General features: G+C 41.3%; 1 protein-coding gene across 2 annotated transcripts in view; it reads right to left on the reverse strand.

Annotated features, from left to right (window-relative positions):
• Positions 1-4,982, reverse strand: part of CTNNA2 (catenin alpha 2) — a 1,138,501-nt gene extending 1,133,519 nt beyond the window's left edge. For both annotated transcript variants that reach the window (XM_037807219.1, XM_037807218.1), the window contains exon 1: positions 4,782-4,982. The gene's annotated coding sequence lies outside the window, so the exon portion shown is untranslated. The remainder of the gene's footprint in view (positions 1-4,781) is intronic.
• Between the last annotated feature and the right edge of the window lie 6,253 nt (positions 4,983-11,235).

The following is an 11,235-nucleotide window of genomic DNA, read 5'->3' on the forward strand; positions in this document are numbered from 1 at the left end:
TCCCCTGTCCCTGTGGCATGTCCACTTGTTTCACAAAGGAACAATACAGCAAGTTTCGAAATTGCTTGGTTTTATATCTCCATCCCAATCAGACAGCTCCCACAAATCTGGTGCTACTTGGCTCCCAGTAAAAAGCCAAGCAAACAAAACAGCAAGAGACTGAAAAATAGCAAGATACTGAATGTTTTTACAACATTTGCATTTTTTCATGATCTAGTTCTGCTAATTGCAATTTAAGTATAAAACATGCTTTAAAACAACTAAATAAAATTAATTCCTTCTCTCTTAGGCTTACTTCCACCTCTCTGTTTGGTTACCACCTTAACTTGTGGGGAATATAATTGCTTATTTCACTCCTGTTAATGAATGCTGTCCTGATAAATAATGGACTAATAGTTGTGTACACAGATATGGCCTTTAAACCAAAAGGAACTAGAAATTCCTCCCAAAGGGAAATCCCTGTAAAATTAAGCATGATAATGTCAGACTATTGCATTGCATTTCTTTCAGAAACATATTCATGATCAAAAATAACAAAGTTTAAGATAACATTATTGTCAGAACTACAAAAAATAAATGTAAGAAAAGCATTTTACTATTTGACAGAAATAAAGAAAGATATATCTACATATTAAAAATGGATTAAATGTAAGCCCTATAAATACTGAAACTTCCAAGTTGGCAGGTAAAATTTTCTGGAAATTCATTTTTGATAAAATAATTCAATTCATATTACTTATGCTGTTGGATAAATATTGCATGGATAAATATTTCAAAATATTTTATGAACCCAAACCAAAAACAAATAAAGACACATCAAGAGACAGAGCCAATGAGCATTTTTCAAACCAAACTGAGCAGATATCTAACTTGCTCAGTGCATGTTCTCAAACAGACCCTGTGTCATCATCACACCCTATTCTCCTAGTAAAACACTTGAGCGAGCATATTCATCATTTGAAATCACTAACAATTTTTGAAGTACAAAACGGTACTGTGGTAATTAGGAAAAGTCAACAACAAAGTAACAAATAAAATCCCTGGAAATATAATTAGTCTAACAAGCACCGGCTTCATATATAGCACAATAAAATATCCCTGGTTACTTTCTCCAAAACATACTTTTGTAGTATTTGTAGGTTAAAGCAAAACAAGGGGGAGTAGTGATAATCATAATATGTAAGCTTTGTTGTTCAACCAAGGTTAAATCTTCCCATTGCCTTGAAGTTAAAGAAAAGAGATAAAAAGAATACTCTAAGTCCTCACTGTGACAGAGACCTCGGATTCCGTGTTTTGGGATGGAGCTTTGGAGGAGATAAAGAACTAAAAAACAAGTTCCCCGAAGTAGGTGAATCTTCTGTGATAAAATGGATCCTATACTACCATAAGTTGCCTCATTCTAAGTGACAGCACAAGCACTCTGACTGTATATGTTTAACCTCTTTTATACACTCACCAGTAATAACATATATTCAACAAGGTGTCTTTTTGATGTCCCCCCCAACCACAACATGCTTCATTCTCCTTCTCTGCTTTATTTCCATCTGTGTGTCCACCCTGCATGAAATTCTCCCCATGGGTCTCTGTCCCAGCTACAAAATTATTAAATACAGTTTTTCCCCAGCCACACAGACATCCTCTCCTGAATTCGTGTAAGTCTCGCTTGCTTGTCCTCTCTTTCTACTGCATAATCCTATAGTATCTTGGCTTCTTTTCAAATCATTTCTCCTAATTATAGCAAAAATGCTTAATACATGCTCGGTTTATGCCAAGTACTGTGCTGAACACAGCTCATCCTTAAAATAATGCCGCAAACCAGAGTATGTCATTATTTTCAGCTTAGAGATGAGGAAACAGACTTATAAAGTGCACAAGGGCACAATTCACAAGGCTCCTAGGTAGTAGAGCCTAAACGTAAACCTAAAGCTCACCCCAAAAGTCTTGCTCTTGGCCACTGTGAAACAGGACCTGATGCAAATGTCTATTCTGCTCAATTAGACTGCAAGTTGAGGTCAAAGAGAGTGTCATTCACTTCTTTTGAATAACTCATATCACTCAGCATAGAGTTGGGCAGGTTTAAAAGCTCTGAGGGAAGGGAGAATGTATTCCATGTATTCCCTACAGGCTTCTGTGAGATGTTCAGGTAGGTCTTCATCCATTCCATACCTTCTTAAAGGTCTATTCAAGTAAAGGCAGAAGCCCCTGGAAATGGGATTCTCCAGAGGAGGCTGTTCTTTACCTGTTAACTGGATTATGGTCAGAGTGGCAGGCTGCTTTTTTAAGACACTAGTTCCTCTTCTAGTTCATGTTTCATTTATTTTACTTAAGTCCCTCCTAAAATATTACTATAAACAAAGTGTTATTTCATTCTCTAGTCCTTAATAACCATGTATATTTTGTTTTCACCAAGTGGATCAATGTTTGCCAACAAAAAAGACAAATAAATGGTACCTTCCTTCTATAGCAGGCTTAGCATTTAAAACTAGAGCAGAGTCACATATCACTTAGTGCTCCATGCAAAAACAAAAACAAAAACAAAAACCAACCAAAAAAAAACTGCAACAAAGAGAAAGCAGAGCTGAAAGAGAGGCTGCCTCCCCTCCACACCCACAACTGGGTACCCCCTACCAAAAGAGTTGGAGAGATGGCTGGAGGAGGGGAAGTAAATTAGGACAATACTAACTCATTTTACTCATATGTAATTATTATCACGGCATTCCAGGAAAAGAGGAAAACAAACAAAAACAAAATAAACCTTCAAGTTCACTAGTAAGTAATGTCACCACTCAAATACAGACAGGCTTGAGTGCAATTCTACATCAGGATATTGGTAACGGAAATAGTTTAACCGATTTCTGCCACATGGCTTAGGATTCAGCCAAGCCATTAATGGAACTGCATTCCTACCATGGGGAGTTAAGGGGGAGGGGCAGCTTTCTTAATATTACACACTTTCCCCAAACTGATTCAGATGATTAAATATCAGCTCTTCATCAAATAAGCACTCAATCACTTCAGAAGGCAAATTTCTTCATCTCAACTCCTATTTCACATTCCCAAAAAATGCAAAAGCGCATGATGCACTGCTGTCATAGAATAATTTAAATGAAAAGAAAAAAATCAATAATTTGCTCCACAGCATAGTTTCTTACTCGCAGCTTCACTGAATCTGCCATTAATTTCAGTCCCTCCACACACTCCTTAAACACAAAACCCGGCCATTCTCTAGATATTAAGGATTTTGTTTTTTAATGTTGTTGTTGATGATGAGTTAAAGAGAATATAGGGCAAAATGCAGGCTTCTAAAGAGTCCATTTCTGATTTCTACTTTCACTGCTGGCTGAATTTTCTGAAATGAATAGGCTAAACATTCTGAGGCATGTCTGTCCTACCACTAATAAATAAACTTTCAAGCAGCAAAGCTTGCAAAAAGGAAAATCGTCAAGTTACTATTAATACATATAAGAGGAGACAAATTATAAGCTAATAAAGGCAAAGTAAAATATAGCACTGTGAAAATGAGTGCTCCAAAACCAACTAAATTTTTACATTACTAATGGTCCCAGAGCTAATTCAATTTGTCCACTGGTATAAACCCTATACCTAATCGCACAGTATGTTTCTTTTCAAACATCTTCATGTTCCCTACGAGGTGGATGAGAAGGGATAAAGGTTCCTGTTAAAGACTATAATGCAGCTAGTGCAATCAAAACGGCATATATACAAGCCTGGGGAGTTTAGCCTCATTTCACCCAAAACTGCCTGACCATTATTCTCCCTTTAGAAGTTAATCCATGGATGAACAAAATTATGTCTCTTCCACCTTTCCGATCCCTATTCCTCCAAACCAATGTACCTCGGCATTTTATTTGCCAACCAAAACATCCATAAATCATGCTGTGGTGCACATGCATTAAAGTTTGGAGAGTTTCTGCCTTTGAAGTAGGTGGTGACAGGACCAAGGACACACGGGTTCAATTCCAAGCCAAATATTAGGCGGGTGGTTTGAAAACATCAATCCAAAGAGGCCTATGGGAACAGAATACAAGCTTTCACTGCCACCACCCATCCTCTCCTCTCCCTTCTTTCTCTCTTACTCCCTTCCTCTCCTCTCTTTCCTTGTGGTTCCTCTTGGAGACAATCAAAGCAGGGAAAGCTGGATCTCAAATCAGTGCGAACGCTCTGGGAATATGTAATTCTCAGGTGGAAAAAAGGAAACTGCTAAAGAGGGACTTGGGGGGCTGTTGGCGACACATCTAAGGGACAACCCTCCCCACCCCCATCCTAATACAGCACAAATCTATAGATTCTTCCTCTAACCTCTTCTCTTTCCAGTTCCCAGTACTCTGCCCAACTTGACCCTTAATCCTAATAATTTAGGACCTGGAGGGCATCCGCTGTGTCTCTCAGTATATGTGCCCAATTTCTTGAAGCCCCTGAATTCGGACAGTTGTAGCAGGCGAAGAGAAGAGGAGAAGAAAGGGGGGAAAAAGAGATGGAGACAAGAAGAAAGGGATGCAACGATGTGCTGTAGGGCGAGTGGCTGAAAGGAAGACAGGGAAGAAAGGAAGGACGGGAAGGAAGTGGGGCTGGAAAAGAGGAAGAAAGGGATGAAAGAAAGGCTGGAAGGGAGAAAGGAGGGAAGAGGAGAGAGGGATGTTGGGAAGGATGAGGGTGGGAGGGCTGGGGCGCGGGGAGGGAGGGGAAAATGGAGAGGATGGGAGGGAGGCAGAGCGGGAGGGAGGCCGGCAAGGATGGAGGATGCTGTGCCCGGGACTCACCTCCGTGGGTCGGTGGGAGTTTCCAGCCTCCTCCTCTCTCGCGCCCGTTCCCAGCGGCTGGAGGGCTGATCACACCGGGACTGGCGAGGCGGCGGCGGGGACAAGGGCAGCAGCTGCCGCAGCCGCCTCTGGCCGAGGTGCGGTGCCGCCTGCTCCGCCCGCTCGCCCGCCGGGGTCTCCGCCTCACTCGCGGCTGGAAGCGAAGCCGCTCCCCCCTCCCCCCGCCCGCCCCGCGTCCTGCCCAAGCGCGAGCGGCAGCGGCCCGGATCGCCGCTAGGGGAGGCGGCCAGTGCGCAGGCGCGGCCGCTCCGGCGCTCGCGCGCTCCCGCGGCCCCCGCGACTCCGCCGCGTCTGGGGAGGCACTGGTGGGAGGGGGTGGGGTGGAGGCTGAGGCGCGGCCTGGGAGCGCCCTAGCGGGCGGGGCTGGGCGGAGCTGGGGAGGCGCGGCCAATTTCGCGCCGCAGGTGGGGGGAGGGGACGGCAGCGAAGGGGCATCGGCGAAGGGCGCAGGTGCCGTGTCCATGACAACCGCGTACCCGGCGGGCGGGGGCCTGGGGCGCAGGGCCCCGCGCGGCCCGGCGGGCGGGGAGCGCTCTGGAGAGGGGGCGGGAGGCCGGCGGCTCGTGGAATGGGAAAGAGAAATGAGCCCTGGGGAAGGCGGACGGAGAGCGCTGGCCTCAGTGCTGCGAAGGCAAAGACTGACCCTGGAAGGAGGTTTGTGGGAACCTGGTGCCCCGAGGAGCGGGCGACTGGACTTTGAAAGGACCTCGAAGGGGATGGAAGTGTCAAAACAAATGGAATATTTGCTCATTTGTCAAGTTTTTGTTAAATGCTGTCTCTGTGGGAGGCATTGTGTTTCTTTTAATAATGCAAAAAATAGTTTTGAGTCCCTAATTTGGAACAGACACTCCACTTAGGCATTTTGAGGCGTCCGACAGTGTTCAAGGTCCGGCGCTTATCCTGTAGTTGGGGAACTGGCACCGCGAGGGCCGGGAGTATGTGACCTGCCCACGACCAGCGACTGTAGCTTGATGGTGGAGTGTAACTGTTACAAAAGTCCTAGAGCCAAGAAAGGTAGGCAGCTACAAACAATAGGAAACTAAGTCATAGTTATTTTGTTCTTCCAGTGTCAAATGACACCCCCCCGCCCCCACGCACACACTCATCAGGAAAGAAAATAAAAACAAAGGAAGCTATGGCAATTTAGCAGAAGTCAAGTGATGCTGCGTCCAACAATAGTCTGCCTGGCTCGTCTTCTAGCGCATCAGCGTCGATGTGTTTCTTCCTGCCGACACTTGCACGCTATCACTTAATGCAAGCATTGTTTTCGCTCTCCTCCACTGGCTACGTCAGCTCTATTACTTTCCCCTCTCTGGTTCCCAAGTCCACATCTGCAATTGTTTGAAAATATGTCAAACTCAAAGGGTCTTTCTGGCCAGGCAGTGATTCGAGAGCGTTACCTTTATCCATTACTCTCTCTGTTTCTCTTCCAGTAACTTCTTGCCTTTCTTTTTTCTTGCCTGCACCACTTTACCGATTTAAACAGTTCTTGGAGAGAGTGAACTGGAGTCACTAGATTTAGCTTGAGAAAAACCTCTTTAGCAGGCAACAATGATTCAGGACCAAGGACAGTGACAGCACGTGCTCCTCCCACCGGGCCTTTTCCTTAAGCGCTGCCTATAGAAAAGGAAGCCAGCTAAAGGTACAGGACGTGCTTCTAGAAATACACGCTGAGCGCCAAATGATTTGCTTCAAAAGACATGAACTGAGTGAAAAAAGAACAGTTTTCTGGAATAGGAAGGCAGTAGGCCTTTAGCTGGAAAGAATGGGTAAGATTTAGAGAGGCATTGCAGGGCGTTAAAATTATAGGAGGAGTTAGGTTAGCCAGAGAGGAGCGTCAATAAAAACAGGGATACTCCATGTTCTTGCTACATAGTATCTTCCTGGAGGCAGGGAACACCTGAATTCATACGGCCGAAGAATGTGAAAAGAATAAAGCAGACCAGTTTAGTGAGGTAAAACACTCACTCAAGGACTGACATTTCTGTAATTGTATTTTTACTTCTGTGATCGGGCTGGAGGGGTTAAACTCAAAAATACAGACCAAAGAATTATGGGGCAAGTCTGTCTCTTTAATATTCAGAGGGGTCATTTATAGTTTTGTGCATAATTTTAGATTAGGCTTAAATGTGTAATTCTGATTTCATTGTCAGCATCCTGACAAATTAATCTGGAAAAGTACTATGTTGTATCAGAATGAAATGTCCTTTGTTTCTGTTTTGTAGTGACTTTTTAACTATCGAATATTATTGAGAGACACGGAAAACGCATTTGTAAAACAGTTGTAAGCTTTTTGTCCATGCAATTGCTTTAAATTGGAGTTGATAAAAAATAAAAGCATTAAAGTCATCTTTTATTTCTCAGGCCCTTGGCCTCTCTCACTCCTTCAAACTTCACCAAAGTGTTTTCTGTCAATCAAATAGCGATAAGAAATTACTCAGGCAATGCATTTAAGTCACCAGCAGGTAAATAGCAGCTCAGATTTCTGTTCTCTGCCTCCAAGGAATTTGCTAACTCTTCTATGTTTTTAATGAAAGGGAATCCCCACCCCTGCCTATCCTCTGAAGACACCCAAATGTAGTATATGTATTGTTTTCTGATAACAGTCTAAACATCCTTGTGCTAATAATGGCTATCATTGAATACTGAAAAGCTATCATTTTAAACCAAGGGATTATTATGGTGTTTTTTGTTTGTTTGTTTGTTTATTTTAACTTTTATTTCTTTGGTTTTGAGAATGCTTGTGAATCTGGCTGTTTTCAATTTTCTTGATTTAAGTGTTGTCCTTCATTTCAGTGACATAAACAAATACAGCCCTTGGAAAAACAAGCCAATTTTCCCTTCCGACATTCACATTGAAGATTTGTGGCAGCATAAATAAACTAAAAGAGTATTATTAAAAACACAGTATTGTGTTCAAACGGGGGAAAAAACACTGTTTGTAATTAAAATACAATTTAATCTTCAACTGTATGACATCTAGATCATTTGAATCAGTGCTGGCATTCTTAAGTGAAATTGTCCCTAGTGCTTATGCATTTAAATGTCAGGTCTCTCCAAAATGGGACCCTCATTCAGTCTGTCACCTCCAGAAATTTATCTCTTAAGTTCTCCTGAGCAATTGCACTTTTAAAGGACCACCTAAATATGTCAGACGGTCATGACATTTGTCAGGTACGAGTAGTACCCCAGGATTTCTCCTAACATTGTCCAACTTGTTCTATCCCAAATCTAACAGCTGGTATCTTCTCTTGTCTAAAAAGAAAACAAATATTAGTCAATGAAATCTTCACTTTTGTCATTTTATATACTTATTTCACTATACAAAATATAAAATAACTTGTTTTATAATTCTTTTCTTCTTCCTACTCTATTAGCTCTAACTGCTCTATTTTCATATATATTTAACTTTTGTATCCCTAGGTAATTGTATCTGTGGTGTGAATGTTTATATATGTATACACTTTTAATGTTTGCAGGTGAACATAATGAGTGTTATAGGAGCCATTTGATAAAATTCCTTCCTTTTGCATATTGAAACATTTGGGTAGAATGTGGTAGACAGGAATAATGGCCCCTCGAAAATTCCATGCACCAGTCTCTGACACCTGTGAATGTCTTATATTGTGTGGAAAAAGAGACTTTGCACATGTGTTTAAGGTTAAGATTTAAAGAAAGGCAGATTATCCTGAATTATCTGGATGGATTCCATCTATACATATGAATCTGTAAAAGTGAACAGCCCTTCTGGCTGAAATCAAAGAAGTGCATCCAGAGATGAGGCAAATGGAGAAGAATCAGAGAGATTCAAAGCCTGAGAGTGACTTGGCTGGCTTTGCTAATTTTGCAGGTGCCTACAAGTCAGGGAATAAGGGTGGTCTTTAGAAGCTGAGAACAACCCCTGGCTATCAGATAGCCAGGAACCAGGGACCTCAATCCTACAACCACATGGAAATTACTTCTGCCAACAACATCGATAAGTCTAGAAACTAATTGTTCCCTAGAACCACTGGAAAGGATTTCAGACCTGCAGACACTTTGATTTCAGCCTTGTAAAACTCTAAGTTGAGAAACCAGCTGAGCCACTGCATTTCTGACCTACAAAGCTCTGAGATAATAAATTCATATTAGTTTAAGCAGCTAAGTTTGGTTATTTGTTAAGGCAGGGATAGAAAACTAATACATATTATCTTTCTATCAATTATCTTATCTTTGAAAAAGAAAGGGGGGGGCAAATTCATTGGATGATTCCTAAGAGGGCCTTTCAATTCCAGCTTTACCATAGTCTGTATTGTAACACTGGGCAAGTTATTTAATGTCTCTAGAGTTAGTTTCACAGTCTGTAAAATGGGTAAAATTTTTATCTATCTTCCTGACTTTATTCTGAGAATTTTTATCAAGTCTCCTGCATACTCCTATCCATAAATAGATATTGATCCTTCCATTAATTAAAGTTCTAATATGAATGAGTGAATAAATCAGGCATTAAGATAATGATTTTCCCTTGGCATCTTTTGAGGACTTTGCATGCTTCTATCATCTTTTACTTCCACTTCATCTTTTTACAAAAAAAATTATCCTCTAATATGTCTTATAATAAATATATCAATCCCGTCTTCCAATTCCCTAGTAAACCTTCTTTCCCTTTCAGAGAAAACTGGGGCTCCTGTTCAATCAATTTTAAAAGTATACTGTTTTACTCTCAATCATAACCATGGAGCAGAATTTTCCAAACTCTTCCAGTCTGGATTCTTTCAGCAGCAGTTGACTGAAACCCAAATAAAACAAGTAGGAGCAAAAAAGGAAATTTTTGACCTAATTAACTGGGAAGGTTATGACGGGTCTGTATGTAGCTCAGATAGATCCCAGAACTCATCAAAAATATTGATCATGTGAAGGCTCTGACTGGCTTTGCTGAGAGCTTGTGTTCATCTCTGAACCAGAGGAATGGATTACTCTGGTTTTTATGCCCCCTCCTGTGACAACCTGGAGGAGGAGGACCAATTCCCAAAAGGACTCAGATGAAGGAACAAAAGAAAGTATACAGAACAACCAAAATTCCAGCTTCCTGGTCCATCATTGTGAAATAATAATAATAATAATATTATACTGACAAATCCTAGCTGAAATTCATTTTACAGTTTCCTTCATGAATGCTCAGCTCCTTTAATGTGATAAAATGCATTAAGCTTATTTAAGAGAAAGAGAGCGTATGTAGTATTTCCCATAATTATTTGACCAGACAACAGTTCTAAAGAACATGCCTTGGGAAAAGTTGACCTTATTTTTTGCCTTACTTTTCTGTTCTTTGATTCTCATACCCTATTAATAAGCTTAAATCTGTTTATCCTTGATTTAAAAAAATATATGATACTCACTGTCATTATTATTCATACCAAAGAACATATACCTTTGGAACTCAAAGGGACCTTTGTGATAATCTTTTCTTATTCAGCCTCCCTACTTCGAAGGCAGAGGAAACAGAATCAGTGTTGTTTCCCCCATAATTATGGAACCAGTCAATTGCTGTGTGAATCATGTTGATGAGGTTATACTGAGGAAACAACTCTCAGATCTCAGAGGCTTATGACAGCAAAGGTTATGTACTGAGAACTACCTGGTAACTCTGTTTTACATGATCTTCTTTCTGGGACCCAAGCTAACAGCACAGCCACTACCTGGAATCTAATTCATCATCATTACAGAGGTATGGAAAGCAATTTATTGGTCTGGTCCAGAAGTGACTTGTGTAATTGGCCCAAACTAGTGGCATAGCCCGTTTAACCACAAGGGGCTTTGCAGTGCAAAACAACCATATGCCTGGAAAGCCAAGAACCTGAAATATTTGGTAACAGTCCTGACTACTACAGGCATAAAAGTTGGGACAGGATTTCCTGACTTTCTACTTATAGTAATTTCACCTTTTGATTGCCAAATATGATTGGATGATGCATGATAAAATGCAAGATATCAAGTACATAATATTTACTAGTGCTAGGGACTGGATAAAGAGCTTTACATATGTAAACTTGGGAAAGATAATCCTAATATTATCCACATTTTACAGATGAGGAATCTGTTTGAGTCAGTGTTTTAGTTTCCTTGGCTGCTCAAGCAAATACCATATAATCATTTGACTCAAACAATGGTATTCATTAGCTCATCATTTTGAGGCCAGCAGATTTTCAGAGCAAGGCATCATAAAGTTGATGCTTTGTTCCTGAAGACTGGCACTCTGGGGCTGGCTGCTGGAGATGCTTGATCCTGGAACAACTCTGTCACAAAGCACTGCACATGGCAGCCTCTCCTGACCTCTCCTTTCTCTTCTGGGTTCCATTGACCTAACACCTCTTGCTTCTCATGGTTTTTTCTATCTGTCTGAATTTCATTCAGC

This window comes from Choloepus didactylus, chromosome 17 (genome assembly GCF_015220235.1).
Source record: "Choloepus didactylus isolate mChoDid1 chromosome 17, mChoDid1.pri, whole genome shotgun sequence".
NCBI lineage: Eukaryota > Metazoa > Chordata > Mammalia > Pilosa > Megalonychidae > Choloepus > Choloepus didactylus.